This window comes from Drosophila yakuba, chromosome 3L (assembly GCF_016746365.2).
Source record: "Drosophila yakuba strain Tai18E2 chromosome 3L, Prin_Dyak_Tai18E2_2.1, whole genome shotgun sequence".
NCBI lineage: Eukaryota > Metazoa > Arthropoda > Insecta > Diptera > Drosophilidae > Drosophila > Drosophila yakuba.
The window spans coordinates 18,517,987-18,535,476 of NC_052529.2; the positions used below are offsets into that span (position 1 = coordinate 18,517,987).

Consider the following 17,490-nt stretch of genomic DNA (forward strand, 5'->3'; position numbering starts at 1 on the left):
AAAAATATTAAATTGCTGCATAATAAATTTTATCTAAGCTGCAGCTTTATGATAAAATGCACAAATTGCTTACTGAAATCATAAATCCTGCTTTGGTTTTACACTTTTGGTGGGCCAAATATAAGCCGACATATAACAATATATTGTCCATTGCATATATAGCCAAATTTATTAGCTTCAGCTAGGATAGGGAAGATTAATTTCCGCCACACAATTTCATTAAAGTCTCTACGCATAATGAGTTCCCAGTTAATTGCCCTTTTTACAAGATTTTCCCTTCCGACTTTCCCAACAATATCAATAACTTGTTTATGGACACACAAAATTGAAATTCCCCCACTTATTTAATACACTTAAGCCATAAACTTGGACTTGGTGCACATGGCCACACGTACTAAATCACTTACGGCCAAGTTCAATCAGACGAGTTAATAACTTCCGCAATGTGGCAGCCAAAATTAACCATAATTCACATGCTACGGCCAACTAAACTGACCTATTAGCCCGGCTGAATTTCGGACTTCGGACTTTGGGGTTCGGGGTTCGGAAGCCGGTTAGTACGCTTGAATGGACGGGCCGTGCTCCACAGTGGCCACGTTGATCTGAGCCAAGAATTCTCGGAAGGAGGGGGACTGTAATATGGTAATTTTAGCGCTTGTCTCTCCACGGACTCACATGGCAATCAGCACACACAAGCCCAGGTACACAAAGAATAAAAATGCCGGAGCACATGTCACATTTGCCACATGAGTTAACGTAGCTCATTTATCATGGCCCCTTTCAGCGTTCCGCGTCCTGCGAACTACGAGCTGCGAGCTGCGACCTGCGTCCTGCGATGTCCTTTATCCTTCTGTCTCCCTGAGGCGACGGTTCAAGGTGACCAAGGCATTTGCCGGCCAATCTGAGGTCGTGTTCTCACGTGCACTTGGAAATCACTACGTACACTTTAGTTGGGTACAAAAATGTAAAATCACTAAAGCATATTGTTTAGAAGTGAAATAAATTTTTATGAAATTGTTTTGATGAGAGTTGAATATTACAAAAAGGTGGTCCTCTTTTTTACATCCCAAATAAGCGATATTTTTTAATTTATGTACAATTGGTAAGCAGCAAAATTCCCTTTTAATAAAATATAATAAATAATAATATATTTAAATGCTCTTTTCGCCTATGACTGCAATGTTTTTCATCTCCCCGACTTTAAAACACTTTTATTCAAGTGTAAGTATGCATGTGTACACCTAACACCAAAATCTAATTGTAGCCCCAAGGCATTGGCATAAGCAGATGGTGGAAGATCCTTAATTACGGCAACCACGACTCCTCAAACTGAACGGACTCTGTTCCCAGTATCACAATGCAATATTTATTAGTGCGTGTGGCCGTGCTCCCTGGCCTCCACTATTATATATTAAACATATGTGCATGCGAACATACACTATATACACATGTGGTATGGCATTATATGTCGCCTGACTAAATTTAGATATGCAAATCGATAAAAAAGAAATACCAAGGCACGCACGCATTTTTAGTGCCTAGAAACGTTTTCCAGGCAGAACGAGCTAGGACTTCTACGACTAGGACTCGTGGTCGTATAAAAAGGACTCTGGCTGAGGGACAAGTGAGCAAAGGTCGCGCTTGTGTTATAATTGTATAAAGATAGTAGAGGCTCTATTCCCGCAAAACGATTAACAAACCTGCCACGAGGATTCGCCCCCAACTGGGGCTTTAGATTTAGGCTAGCATGATAGCCTTTCCCAGGAAATTCCAACTCATTTGTTTTCCTCGGGAGGGTGGTTAGTGCCAAACTCAAGCAGAAAGTAATTCAATATGGGTTTTGTGAACAGTGCACAAATTAGGGACTTCCAGTGATTGGCAATGAAATTGATTTTATTGATGGACACATAATTTAGAAGCGAATTTAGATCTTAATTGAAGACAAACAGCCTTTAGAAGAATATGATATATGAAGAGTCTTCTGCTTTCATCTTTAAATGTATATCTGTATTTTTAACTTTCATTTACACCCATTTATTTGCCAGGTGTTGTTACTTTCAGGATCTGTCTGGCCCCTAAATTATAATGTTCGTTCATAATTATCCTCGTAATTATAGAGTTGCTGCCTGAATCGAGGTGGCCTATACACTTTAGTATTGTGGGAACCTCAGCTTTTGTTTTACTTTCACTAATTAAACCAATTGGGGCACACAAACATATGTTCATATATACTTCTCCTATGCCTGAGAGCTCTGTGCAATATTTATGGGCATATATTGATTAAATAATTAGGCCTCTGCAAGAGACCAATTCACATGGATATAAATGAAATTTATGTCAAATGCCAGGGAATATAAATTTGTGCAGAAGCAAAATCAGCTTTTTCAGTTGCATTTCATTAAATAGAGCAAATTGCCCAGACTGGCCGAGTGGAGCGACTTAATTAATAATTTATACGCTGCTTGTTAACACTTTTTCCCCTACTTTTCGCTTATGCTTGTTTTATCAATATTTTCCGTGTTTGTTTCTCCTTTTTTATTTGTTGTTTTCTTTGGGGCAAAGCCCCAGGATATTTGAGCAGGACTCTCTGAAAAGGGGTTAAGTTTTTGAGCCAGACTCAGATAGACAAAGTGAATAATAAAGGTGCACCAAGCAGAAAAGGTGGAGCAGATTCGGGCAAAGTATGTGGTGAAGCGTGAGAGTAACTCGAAATTTGCAGGATTTGGTTTGTGGTTTCCCATAAATAAAAGGAGTTTCCGAAGTGCAGTAAAATCTACAACTCTTCAACTTCCAAAAATATAAAATTATATCTTATAATAATCTTGTTATCAAAGTAAATGCTAAGTTATCTGAAATATATTAAGACTTAGAAACAGCGATTGTTCTTTCCCATAAAGTGACTTAATAAAATTTCTGTTGATGTTAAATGCAACTTGGGAATCAATTTAGGAAAAAGCCCACATTTGTAGAAAGTTATTAAATTAGCAAACCAGCAACAAAAATCAGTTTATATTTAATTTTAACAACTACTAAGCATAATAATCGGATAAAACTATTCCAAAATGTATGCAACAAAATGAGCATCGCATTTCGCGGTAGAGCACACGCTTTTATGTGGCTTTTATCCACATCAATTTATTAATGGCAGTTTTTGCCGGTATTTCAGTCAATTTACCTCGGGTGCTATTGGAGTTTATAGTTTGTGGCGCGGATAAGCCAAAATCGCTCGCTCACATACTGATGGATATTTATGGCGTTCGTGGCTGGGAAGCGGAAAGGCTTCAAAATACGTGCATGATTAAAATCCTCGCAAGAGCACACGGATGTGCGGATTTGGCCAGCGGACATGGCTCAATCAAACTAGTCAAATAGCTCGGGGCATACCGAATTGGCTTTGTAGCTGTTTGAATTTGTTTACCCAACATTTATTTGGCCACATCTGCGGGGCAACGGAGATTGCAGTTGCGGGGTCATCTATCGATTTTCCCATCGAATCTCTGGCTGTTTTAATGCTCCTTTTTTGCCATTGCCAAGTATTTCAACATACTGTGTGCTGTTTGCCTATTTGCAAAAATATTTATTCTGCATTTGCTCTTGATTTGTTTTTGCCGCTAATTGCTTGTATGGCATAAAACGGGTAGTAGGCATGTGAGATTGGGAATTGCTTCAATCTGAAAATCATTAAAGGATATTTCGCTTAATCTCTTGGGAATAAAACGTTGTTGTTGTCTTACCTTTAAGCCATTTAAATTCAAACATTATTGAGTTCGGCAATAAATGGAAACATCACAATAACCATTCAATTTATTGAAACTTAATTTCTTGACCCCTGAAGTGCGTAGTTTTAAATGAATGGCTAGCTTAATTTGTAAGATATATGGCTTATCCTTCCTATTCAATGTCATATAATAAGATATTTAAATGGCAAAAAATCTTTCAAATATTTTCAGTTGTTTACGGTTTTAGAAATCACACGAAAAGACTGTATTTTATAGTCCCAAATGCATAATTTAAAATTTAGAGGCCACTTTCACCCTACAGATCAGTGGCACATCTCTCACAAACATTTTAAATGGTTATTCTAATTTGATTGCTCAGTGCAAATAATAAATTCTGCAGGAGCACAAACATTTCCCCTTGCAGTCGGCAAATAGCAAAGTTAATTAGTTTTATGCACAACCTTTGTTTGCGCAAAAAGTAGCAGACTAACGGAAAGCAGAGGAAAATCTACAAAAAGTTTTCACATTTTCGTGCAAGGACATGCGTGACGTAGTTGGGTGACCCCTCAGTTTTCACACTTGCCACTTTCTCACACACTTCTTTTTTTCATTTTTTTGGCCACTTCTCGCACGACTTTCGAGAAATTAAGAACGAAAATAAAATACATATATGTGTAAAACACCCAAAGGACATTACAATGATTAGCATTTCAATAGTGCTGAGTTGAGTCCTTGCCGGGGATATTATTCATCAGAGGCGATTACTTTTAATGCCCAGGCAGGCCCTTCTGTGCCAGAATGCAACTATAATTAGATGGCCAATCATGGCGTTGAAAATTGAAATTTGCAGCTACTGCAGTCAATTTGCGATACAAGGAACAACGTTGCCACGGTGGCGTATACGTAACCTGCACTGGTTCTCGTGGACCTCTTAGTCACGCGTTCGCATCTCGAAATCCTGGCTCACAGGCGCCAGGTAGCCGTAAAAAAGCGTGTCATCCAAGCGATTATCCTTGCGTGTCCATGGATTAATTTTAATGCTCAAAATGACGCACGATTCGGCCTAATACATGCGGTCTTACCAAAGGTGTGTGGCCAAGGGAGCTAGTTAGTCCTCTGAGCTGGGTCACCTGGCCTCTGTCCTGATCACGAATCGGTTAAAGACAAGCTTTTGGAATGCAAATTTACCAGCAATTTAATGCACCTATTCCAACCGCAAAACATGACACGATTTAATCAACCAGCTACAAACCACAATCTGCATTTCACTTCTTTCAGAATTACGCTCCATTGCAAATCGTGCTACTAGGGTTCATCCTGATTGAATTTTAATTAAAAAACACCAACGTGTAAAGCTTTTCGGAATCGAACGTCGGCGAGTGCAGACGTGTTGCTTTCAAGCTACGAATAGCAAGTTCTAAAAACTACAACAGTATAGTGAAAGTTAAACACAAAGTGTAAAGTGCAGTTTGCACAACTAACAATTATTGACTATAGTAATTATTTACTAAAATAAATAATTATTCCATATTGTTCTGGTAATTGTTATATGTGGACTTAGAACAATGAATCAAAACGACATACGTTCTCAGCGACAACGTGAACAAGACGAGCGCCGGCTCTCTTTACAACGCAACAATGCATACTTTTCTTTCGTCTCACCGCAAATCGGTGATCGAGCACCCTCACCTTCAACTAACTCGAAACTTTTGCCCTCAGAGAACGACAGACCGCGTTCTTGCTCTCCCTCTCTGCCTGCTTCGGCTCACAAGTCGTGGAGCGAAGAGACCGCCTCTCCTACCCCGCTCCTCTCGCAGCGCCAAACGACCGTCCCGGGTAACTGTAACACTGCAATAACGAGTGCAGTGACCTCACTGGCAACTGTCACTGCTACCACAACAACAACTTCGTCAGCGGCCCAACTAATTATCGCTGTGCCAGCTGTAAATAATTCAGCAGCACTGACCGTTTGCAACAACAATAATGCACGCAAAGAAGAATCAAAACAAAAGCAGAAGCCGATTTCGACTGTGCAGACTGGCATGGATCGCTACATCCAAATCAAGAGAAAGCTCAGCCCTCATAACAATAAGGCAGGTAATCAACCCAAAATCAATCGAACCAACAACGGCAATGAAAACTCTGCAGTAAACAATTCAAACCGATATGCTATCTTGGCTGATTCTGCGACTGAACAACCCAACGAAAAAACGGTAGGGGAACCAAAAAAGACCAGGCCTCCACCAATTTTCATACGAGAACAAAGTACAAATGCACTTGTAAATAAACTCGTTGCTTTGATTGGTGACAGCAAATTCCACATTATCCCACTTAAAAAAGGAAATATTCATGAAATAAAACTACAGATCCAAACAGAAGCAGACCACCGCATAGTGACTAAATACCTAAATGATGCTGGTAAAAACTACTACACATACCAATTAAAAAGTTGCAAAGGGCTACAGGTTGTACTTAAGGGCATTGAAGCAACAGTGACACCAGCTGAGATAATTGAGGCTCTGAAGGCCAAAAACTTTTCTGCAAAGACAGCTATTAATATTTTAAACAAAGACAAAGTTCCGCAGCCACTATTCAAAATAGAACTCGAACCAGAGCTCCAGGCACTAAAGAAAAACGAAGTGCACCCAATATACAATTTACAGTACTTGCTACATCGGAGGATCACCGTGGAGGAGCCGCACAAACGTATCAATCCAGTTCAATGTACTAATTGCCAAGAATACGGCCACACCAAGGCATACTGCACCCTTAAGTCCGTATGTGTTGTCTGTAGCGAACCTCATACTACCGCAAACTGCCCCAAAAACAAGGACGATAAGTCTGTGAAGAAATGCAGTAACTGCGGGGAAAAACATACTGCAAACTACAGAGGCTGTGTGGTGTACAAAGAATTGAAGAGCCGCCTAAACAAACGTATTGCCACAGCACATACATACAACAAAGTCAATTTCTACTCTCCGCAACCGATTTTTCAACCACCCCTAACTGTCCCAAGCACTACTCCAACAATTTCTTTCGCTAGCGCCCTAAAATCCGGACTAGAAGTGCCCGCCCCACCGACAAGAACTGCTCATTCCGAACATACACCGACAAACATCCAACAAACACAACAAAGTGGCATCGAAGCTATGATGCTATCCCTACAGCAAAGCATGAAAGACTTTATGACGTTCATGCAAAATACTTTGCAAGAGCTCATGAAAAACCAAAATATCCTGATTCAACTTCTTGTATCTTCAAAATCCCCATAATGGCTTCCCTACGGATATCTCTGTGGAACGCAAATGGCGTTTCACGGCATACACAAGAGCTCACACAGTTCATTTACGAAAAAAACATCGACGTAATGCTACTATCAGAAACGCACCTCACAAATAAAAACAATTTTCATATACCAGGATACTTGTTCTATGGTACAAATCATCCAGATGGTAAAGCTCATGGAGGCACTGGAATACTCATCAGAAATCGCATAAAACACCACCACTTAAACAATTTTGACAAAAACTACTTACAATCTACGTCCATAGCCTTACAACTCAACAATGGTTCAACGACTCTAGCCGCAGTCTACTGCCCACCGCGCTTTCCAATCTCTGAGGATCAATTCATGGAATTCTTTAACACACTAGGTGACAGGTTCATCGCAGCGGGTGACTATAACGCCAAGCACACCCATTGGGGATCTCGACTTGTGACGCCAAAGGGTAAGCAATTGTACAATGCGCTTACGAAGCCAGAAAACAAGCTAGACTATGTATCCCCGGGTAAGCCTACATACTGGCCAGCAGACCCAAGAAAAATCCCAGACCTGATCGATTTTGCAATTACTAAACATGTCCCCCGCAACATGGTCACCGCCGAAGCACTAGCAGATTTATCCTCAGACCACTCACCTGTTTTTCTAAATATGCTAACTCGCCCCCACATCGTCGACCCACCGTATAGACTCACAAATTTTAGAACAAACTGGCCAAGGTATCAAAAGTATGTCTGTTCACACATAGAACTAACGACGGCATTATCTACAAAGGAGGATATAGACAAGTCAACGGAAACTCTTGGAAACATTTTAGTTTCGGCTGCAAAGGCTTCAACCCCGCCAGTGACGTATGCAAAACCAAACTACATCAAAACTAATCGCGAAATCGAGCGACTGGTATTAGATAAACGACGCCTACGAAGGGATTGGCAGTCTAATAGATCACCAATTACAAAGCACATGCTTAAGATAGCCACACGCAGGCTTACCAATGCTCTCAAACAAGAGGAAAAAAACAGCCAACGTTCATATATCGAGCAACTCTCTCCCACCAGCACTAAGTACCCTCTTTGGAGAGCTCACAGAAACCTAAAGACTCCAATAGCGCCAATTATGCCACTACGAAGTCCCTCTGGCACCTGGTTTCGAAGTGATGAAGAAAGAGCCAGTGCTTTCGCTGACCATTTACAAAATGTATTCCGACCAAATCCCTCTACCAACACATTTATTCTCCCTCCTTTAATAGCAGCCAATCTAGATCCTCAAGAACCCATTGAATTCCGACCATGTGAACTAGCAAAGGTTATCAAAGAGCAACTGAACCCAAGAAAATCGCCTGGCTACGACCTAATAACTCCAAGAATGCTCATTGAACTCCCAAAGTGTGCTATTCTTCACATCTGCCTGTTGTTCAACGCAATCGCCAAGCTTGGATACTTCCCTCAAAAATGGAAAAAGTCGACCATAGTAATGATTCCAAAGCCAGGAAAAGATAAAACGCAGCCATCATCATATAGACCGATAAGCTTACTAACATGTCTTTCAAAGCTGTTTGAAAAAATGCTACTCCTTCGGATTAGCCCTCATCTTAGAATAAACAACACACTTCCAACACATCAATTTGGCTTTAGAGAAAAACATGGAACCATCGAACAGGTCAATCGAATCACGTCAGAAATTCGCACTGCTTTTGAACATCGAGAATACTGCACAGCCATTTTTCTAGACGTCGCGCAGGCATTTGACAGAGTGTGGCTCGATGGACTTTTGTTTAAAATAATCAAGCTGTTGCCCCAAAACACACATAAGCTACTGAAGTCATACCTATATAACAGAGTGTTCGCAATAAGATGCGATACAAGCACTTCACGCGATTGCGCAATCGAAGCTGGAGTGCCGCAAGGCAGTGTACTGGGTCCAATCTTATACACCCTGTATACGGCGGATTTCCCCATAGACTACAATCTAACAACCTCCACGTTCGCTGATGATACCGCGATACTCAGTCGCTCCAAATGCCCAATAAAAGCCACCGCACTCCTATCCCGACACTTAACATCTGTAGAACGATGGCTTGCCGACTGGAGAATTTCAATAAATGTTCAAAAATGCAAGCAGGTTACCTTTACCTTAAACAAACAAACATGCCCACCACTGGTCTTGAATAACATATGCATTCCACAAGCCGACGAGGTAACATATCTGGGTGTTCATCTGGACAGGCGGCTCACTTGGCGCAAACATATAGAAGCCAAATCGATACATCTTAAACTTAAAGCAAGGAACCTCCACTGGCTCATAAATGCTCGCTCTCCACTTAGTCTGGAGTTCAAAGTTCTTCTATACAACTCCGTCTTAAAACCTATCTGGACTTATGGCTCCGAGCTGTGGGGCAACGCATCCAGAAGTAACATAGACATTATTCAGCGAGCACAGTCAAGAATTCTGAGAATTATCACTGGAGCGCCGTGGTACCTTCGGAACGAAAACATACACAGAGACCTAAAAATCAAATTAGTAATCGAAGTAATAGCTGAGAAAAAAACGAAGTATAACGAAAAGCTGACCACCCATACAAATCCCCTCGCAAGAAAACTAATCCGAGTATGCAGTCAAAGCCGGCTGCACCGCAACGACCTCCCAGCCCAGCAATAAACTTATTAGGGCATTAATGAAAAAACTATCACTAAGTGAAAGTTAATTAAGTTAGATTAAGATTTGAACACTTATTGTTAGTCTCTTAACACAAAGGGAAGATTCAATAAATAATAAAAAAAAGCAAAAAAAAAAAAAAAAAAAAAAAAACGTGTAAAGCGAGAAGAAAAAAAACCAACACGTCAAACTGTTTGGTAATAATGTCAACCGGTTCATTTGGCGTTTAAGGCAATTAAACTACAATGTTTATATCAATTAAATGGGTCTCCACGGGTGTCCGCTGTGGACTGGTCCACCGAAATGTTTACATAATAAAATAATTAAAAGTAATTGTGTTGCATTAAGCGATAATGGAAAAGCGATGCCTGAATTCAGCAGACATTATAAAATAATGACAAGAACCAATTATAATGGTCAATCGAATTAAGCGTTTTTTGTTAATATATGTATATATATCAAAAAATATTAATTTCTAAAAAAAGCGTTTTTCGTTTATTTTTAAATTCTTGCGGTCTTTGACAGATAAAGTGTAGAAATAGTTCTTGAATTAAAAAAGAAAATACAAGTGGAAAAGTACGTGGATTTTTGCTTTGCTCGCCGAGTGCCACATCAAAGTGGGAATAAGAATAAACTCGGGAAAATCTTTAAAATATTCCCCACTCGCATACGAACACATATGAATTGCACTAACTTATTACAATACACCATTTTCCTCGAACGCAGCAAAAATTGTTGCACAGCATGTGGCGAGGGAAATTGTTGGGGGAAAAACGAGGACCGGAGTTAGGATCCTTCGTACAGAGAGCATATTTGAGTTTCCTGCTGGCGAAGTCCTGCATAATAATCCTGCACACACATGCTCGTTGTGATACATGCTTTACCTTACATTGAGGGGAATGTAAACGAAAATTGTTGTATTGAAAGCATGGCTTGGATTTCAGCGCCCTGCAGATGACACGATGTCCCCATTTCCACCTTCACCGCCCTGAATGTTCAATGAGTTTGACTTTTCGCCTGCTCCAGACATTTTCTGGTTTTTCTTGAGTTTGGGTTTTTGATGACATATAACCCGCATCCAGGTGGGAAGATTAAAGGGGCATTTATTACATTGAAGTCAATACGGTTCAAGTCATATTTCAATAAACGCCGCCATTCGACTTGTCAACGTGTCGCCTGCCAAAGTGGCTGTAAAATGCAACTCCCTTCGACCAGTTTTTCAGGTATTTTTTCCATCAATGCCCGCATATTTTCCCGTTCACTCGAAACTTGTTTTTCCAACGCGAATTTCCTTTGCGACGACATAAAAATCGCACGAGGATTGGAAAGGGTAACTCATTTAAGCCGTGACATGTGATACCTGCCTGCCTTGCTATGTGACGGCCAAGGGTGAAAGTTTTGCATAATTTACGCTGAGCGCGAAATGTGAAAGTTTTGCATCACCCCTCACCACCAATTTTTTTTTTCGTATTTTTTTAATGTTCTGTGTCAGGACACAGAGCCTGGAAAGTTAAAATATGTCTTTTGCAACATTCATTAAACTTATTACATGACGGAACTTTCTTTTTTAGATAAAGTTTTGAAAGAGTTGTTATTATAAAGTTTAAATAAATGATTAATATAACAACTCATGAAAATGCTGAAGACAAGAATATTATTAATTTTGGAATAATATGTAGTGCACCCTGAAAACTTTAACTTGAACTTGAACACTGAACTTTACTTGAGAACAAATAGTAAAAGCTATTTAAATGTAACTTAAGTACTTAAAAGAAATATTTGGAGAATTAATATTTTCCTATGAATGTCAAAAACCAATATAATGCCGCCCCAGGACATCAGAAATATCCCTTTTAGATTTCCATATTTTGTTTATTTGAAGCTTTGAGATTTGATTTGTCCGTGCTGAAAAACGCACAGTGACAGCTCTAAATCCGTCTACCATCTAGTCCAAAGCCCGGTATCGTTTTCATTTTGGTTCTGGCAAGAACGCAAAAAATATCGAGCAAATATACAAGTATATATACATATATATGCAACAACGGCAGAAACAACAAATCAATTTCTGTTTGACCAAGCGCTCCACTGAGCTGGACATTGAGCTAACTGAAAGCGGCGGCGGCGGCGACAGGAGAAGAGAAGGGCCAATGCAATGCACTCCACTCCGGGTTACCACCACGTCCAACTGTTCCTGATTTGGTTTATGCCCTTCGATACTACCTGCAAATAAACTTGGATTCGTTTGAGCTCCACCTCTGCTTTTGGTTCTGTTTCTGTTTCTGGCTCTCGATACTCGTTCTCGATTCTGCCCGTGGCACTGACACTGATTGCTTGTGAGCCATGTGCCCAACATGACTGCAGTCAAGACGGCCATTATTCACTTGCACTCGCCACTTCAGTCGGCACTTGTGGCCCAAAGAAATCGGAAGGGCCAAATTCGGATTCTCGTCGCAACTTCACGGGTTATAGGAGACCAGCCACAAGGGCAGGCATACCGCTTTATAATATATAGTATTATTTCAAATATATAATATATTTCAAACAGTTGAAAACAAAGAGGATTGAGCTAATATTAACCATTTGTTTGGAACCATATTATTTTGAGATTTAAAAGTACAATGCATATTTATTTTATGTCCTGTGAATAGCTTATATAACTAAAACTAACATGACAAATTATACAACTAGCTGACTGCATGCATATTTTCAGGGAACTTCAAATAGTTCGAGTGTAAAAAAACTATATATAATTGGCAAATATTTAATTTGTCATACTCTTCAAATCATTTTTCAATAGTGCGGTTGTACATCCTTTATTTTCATATAAATAATACATTTTCATACAAATAATTTTTCAATAGTTAAGTTGTACATCCTTTATTTTCAGACGGATGGTCTAGTTTCCTATGTAAGATTCCTACAGCACTGACTGCACATCTGCAAGTCTTCTTTTTATTTTCAATATTAGAAGATTTCTTTTCTCTGTACCCAAATCCTTGGGGGGGGTGGTGGTGGTGGTGCGTTGTAGGCTTGGCCACCGCACCGCACCGGATGTCCTGGCATTTCCGCCATGCTAATACAGAGTCGCTATGAGTCAGCCATTGTTGGGCCATGTTTGCCTTTGAATGGCTCGTGCTTTTCTTAGTTTTCATTAGCATTTTCTTGGAAGTCTGTGGGGAAATATTGTCGTCAATTATGTTACATAATCAACAAAACAAAAATGTAGCCATTTCTTGGGTTTGCAGACTTTGACACGGTTCTTTGGGTTTTTCCCAGCAGATTAGTATTAATGATGTTAAGTTTGCACGCGCCCAGAACTAGGTTAACTTAATATCTGGGTTAATTTGGCTAATTTTTCTTACTTTTGCCGCAAAACAAATGGATCAGGAAACTAGACTCGAATTACACAATTATTACTTTAGCAACGGATGTGAGCTGAAATTTGCGTCGCTTTCTCATCAAAAACTTTACCAAATCAAGGTTTTGGGTTAATTGTATTCCAAGGAAAAAGTATCACGAAGGCAAAACAAATGTTTCCTTATAAATATAAAATAACTTATTTTTGTTATTTTGAGTTGTATGCTATACTCAGCAGTTCTTCGTTTTTGTATTAAAATATTTTTTTGTATTATATTTGCGCTTACTAGTTAGTATATGCAAATGAAAAACAGAGTTTTTAAACATTGTTGTGATCGAGTTGTTATGCTGTTTTGGAAGCTAATGAAGCAAAATTTATTACCAAGGCTTTATGGACATAAACACAGTTCGCACATACTCGTTTTATGGCCAACAACACAAAATAAAGTGGCTGAAAAGCAGACAGAATCGGCTAATGTATGCAAGAGTATGGCGGATGAAGAACGAAAAAAATGTGGGATGTTAAGGATGTCGATGCTGTGCATGGCCAAAAAGTTGGTGGCATCTCGGTGGGTACGCAAAATGGATTTTGTCTGCATTAAAATAACTTCTAGATAAAGCGAGGAAATTGCTTTTGAATACAGGCATGCAAATATATTTTTGATGGCAAATTGAGACATTTTCTATGGCACTTTTCAAGTCGTTAAGCTGCAAGGCGCACACATGACGTATAGGCAATTTTCCACATTGCTTGCCACCAGCATCGATTGCAGGAAAAGAAGCGAGATGGGAACGCTGGAGTTGTGCTTAATTTACTTATGGGTTTTTTAGCTGTCTTGATGTTTTGATGTTTTGCCAACTGAACGGGTGCCAATTGAAGAGACTCCCACATAACAGCTCATAAATCTATGTCCAAATTAGAATTGCAGAACTGAAGACAGACCATAAATCCGAATTTGGCATCGCAGAAATCAAATTTTCCAAGCACGCACAGCTAAGAAAAGAGCGTCATATCCCCGTTATACTTTTGGCCAAATAAACCCACTCAATATGTTCAGATATCTGGGTCATGGCATGAGTTATGGATTCTCCTCCGCACTCGTAAGCCGCTTAAAGAGTTGGGCAAACATGCTGCTGCAAATAAAATGAAATGAAATGAAATGAAATCTCCAGTCTGGCGAGGTCCTTTTCCGTACGTAACCTTGGCTAAGTCCATTCGAACTTCTAGGCTGGCCACACGCACACATAAATAATTAAAATGACCTCATAATGTTTCGATTTTCTGGCTTTTCCCTGGCTACCATTCATTGTTTTCCCTGTTCTTGTCTGCCCAGTGGACTTTTTGCCGCTTTTTGGTCTTTTTGGACTTTTTGCCGCTTTTTCGACTTTTTGCCGCAGTCATTAATGTAATGGTCTGCATTATTTGCCGACATTCAGAGTGCTAGTGTCCATCTCAGTCCTTCTATTTATATGTCTTCCTTTCGTACTCTGTTCTGCGCCTTCAGCCACAAACTCTAAATATAAGTGGATAACACGCATAGCACTCGGTTACCCTTTCATAGAGGTAAGGAGTGTTCCAATATTATGTTTTTAGACACAGTCATACTTTTATGGAACAAGTTCCTTTGCCTAGTTCTATATAGTTATCGTATTTGTTACATTTGATTCAAAATTCTATTACATTTTTAAAGCGTTTTCTATACCATTGCATATATATATATAAACGAAGCCAACCTTCATGGCAGACAAAATCGCTAGATCTAAGGCCAGGGTTCCAGATATGGAAGTTTGACTGTAGACTTTATTTTTGGGTTCCTGGCCTTCTACTACGGTATACATGTACTCGTATGTTCCGTTTAGCATTTTATTGCTGGTCACTTTTATTTTCGTTGCGGAGCTTTTCTTTTTGAGTATTTTTTCCTTTTCAGTTGTTTGAGCTACCGCTTTTCTCAGCAGTTTTTCCGCTTGGCATTCGAGCCTTCGATGGGCAGTCATTCATGACGTGGCCAGCATTGCTCCGGCCTAATCCTCCACTGCCGTTTTGCCTGCCAAATCGGCTGTGCCATCAAATTAAACGACAACTAAATTGGCGCACATTTTGCGCTATTTGGCAGGCTTTTGTCTGCTGTTCAAGGTTTACATAAGCGCACAAAAAACGGCCAACAAGAGGGCAAATAAAATGCTAACAATGACAACGGCTGACATTGATTGGGCCACCGAAGGCCGGCAAGCGGACGCAAAGGCGGGTCTAATGACTGTAATAATAATAAGTAGCTGATAATTTGACACTAAGCCACGGGGTTGCATGCGTAATGCGATAGAACATAGCCGGAATCGGATTCCGCCAACAATTAATTGGTTGAATAGGTGAGCATGTGGAAAATTATGTAAAACACTCAGGTGCGAAAATTTCTATTGATCTTAAATAGTTGTTATCGTAACTATACTTGTATACTATAATTAATTTAGTCATAGTTTTAATATGGTGATTACGACAACGTCAACATATTTTTGGCGCAATTTTCAGCTGAGGGGTAAGCTTTAAATTACCTATTAAGTTATAAGGGGCTATTCAGAGACAGCGCCTTTGATTTTCTATAGGGATAGAAGGGTAATTGCATCAAAATCAGACCGACCCTAATTTCATTCTGCTTCTGTGCACCAAATCACTAAAGTCCTGCCACGCCAAAATGGTGAAAGCAACCACACTCCGGGTACGAATCTCTTGATTTTCCCACACCAATTCACCCGACACTTTCGCATCTTTCACCTCGGGAAACGTCGAGTGCAATTTCCCGACTGACTTAATTAGTTACTGTCACATTTTCTGGCAACCTGTTCTTGGGCAAGACGAAAGCCCGCCGCCCACAAGCACTTGCAGCTCCCGCGGCGCACATGGAAAACTTTCAGAATAGATTAAATTTGTTCAGGCTGCGGTACCAAAGGGGAGATTCACCGCAGCTTCCAGTCCCAGAAGAAAGCGCCGAATTGCAAGAAATGGCTAAATTGAGTGCACACAAAGGGAGGAAACGGGAAACAGGGCGCAGCGAGGACGTGGCAGATAGTTGTTGCACAAGTGCAGTTTTCCTGCCGCTGCTACTGTCCAAACATAAAAAGGATAACACATGCAGTAGCCACAGCAGGGCCAATAAGTTTTTAGATAGTCCTGCCAACAAGATGAGCCGTTTTTCCTGAGCTTATGCTCAGTGCTGCCAACTTCAAGTTACTCGACTATCAGATAGTGGGATAAATTTTTATCATTATAAAATAAATGATATCATTTTAAAAAATTCACAAAAAATTGAAAAGTGTGTGGTAACATTTGGAAATAAATGTGTCTGGCCTAATTACTACTTTCTACTTTATATAGTTTCTGATATCGAGGCCTTCATACGGACAGGCGGACATGGCCAGATAGACTCGCCTGATCAAGAATATATATATATATAGATATACCTTTTAAACACTGTTCAATCAATTTAATTAATAATTTATACCAAATTCACTAGTAAGGCACTAGTTTGAGTATTCTAGACTAAGTTTAGGCCTATCACCATCGACTATAAATTAGCCAAGTTGCCAGCTTCGGCCGTGATGCTCGTCCGGTTATGACAACAAAAGGATGCGCCAACGCGAAAGCAGAAAGGATACACCGAGGGGCAGCAAAATAGAGCCTGCTTTGTGGAGGAGCGAGCAGCAGAAAGGCCAAGCTAGCTGGTGCTGCCTTCGGGCCATTCAATTGTCCGCTTGATCCCAGAAAAAGAGGAGCCAGTGGCCCCAGAATATCCTCTTATATGGCTGCTGGCCTTCCTTCTCTTTGCTGTGGATTTTCTATTTGGCCAGAACATCGCCTCCTCGTTTCCCCAGGCTCCATGTTTAATGTTCTTGGCTTTCAGTTACCTGTGCCTTTATGTGGGTCAATTTTACCATCAGATACAAAGCATGGCATACTTTTTGGAATATAGTTTCTGTGCATATCTCGGATAAGTCAAAATAAACATGAAATATTTTTCTCATACAAAGCAAATAAATCCAAAAAATTTAATTTTTTTTATGATTCCTATGAATTTAAAATATTTACATTTTTCCGTATATTGTTTTCTTTAGACATCTTCCCAACGGCTCTCAGTATAATAACTCGAGCTACCAATTCGTTTAACCAAAAATAGTATTTCCATCCATTTCAGACTCCAATCAACAAGAATTTGAGAAAAAAATACAATTGGCAAAAAATGCAATTGGCCAGTTTCCCATGAAACAGTACATTTTGCATAGTGTTTCCATTGATGGTTGGATACCCAGAGAAATATAACAAATAAATAGGAGCAGCTGGAAGACCCGGAAAATATTGGACACCGAATTTACAATCATTGAATGCCATTTATCATCCATCTATAATGCAATGGATGATTCTATCCAACACGAAATGAAAACCAAACACTGCAGCGTCATTTCACCTGCGTGCATGATTATCTGACC

General features: G+C 39.9%; 1 protein-coding gene across 29 annotated transcripts in view; it reads right to left on the minus strand.

Annotated features, from left to right (window-relative positions):
- LOC6534555 (glutamate-gated chloride channel) overlaps positions 1-17,490 on the minus strand; it is a 55,376-nt gene that overhangs the window by 31,834 nt on the left and 6,052 nt on the right. The window lies entirely within an intron of this gene.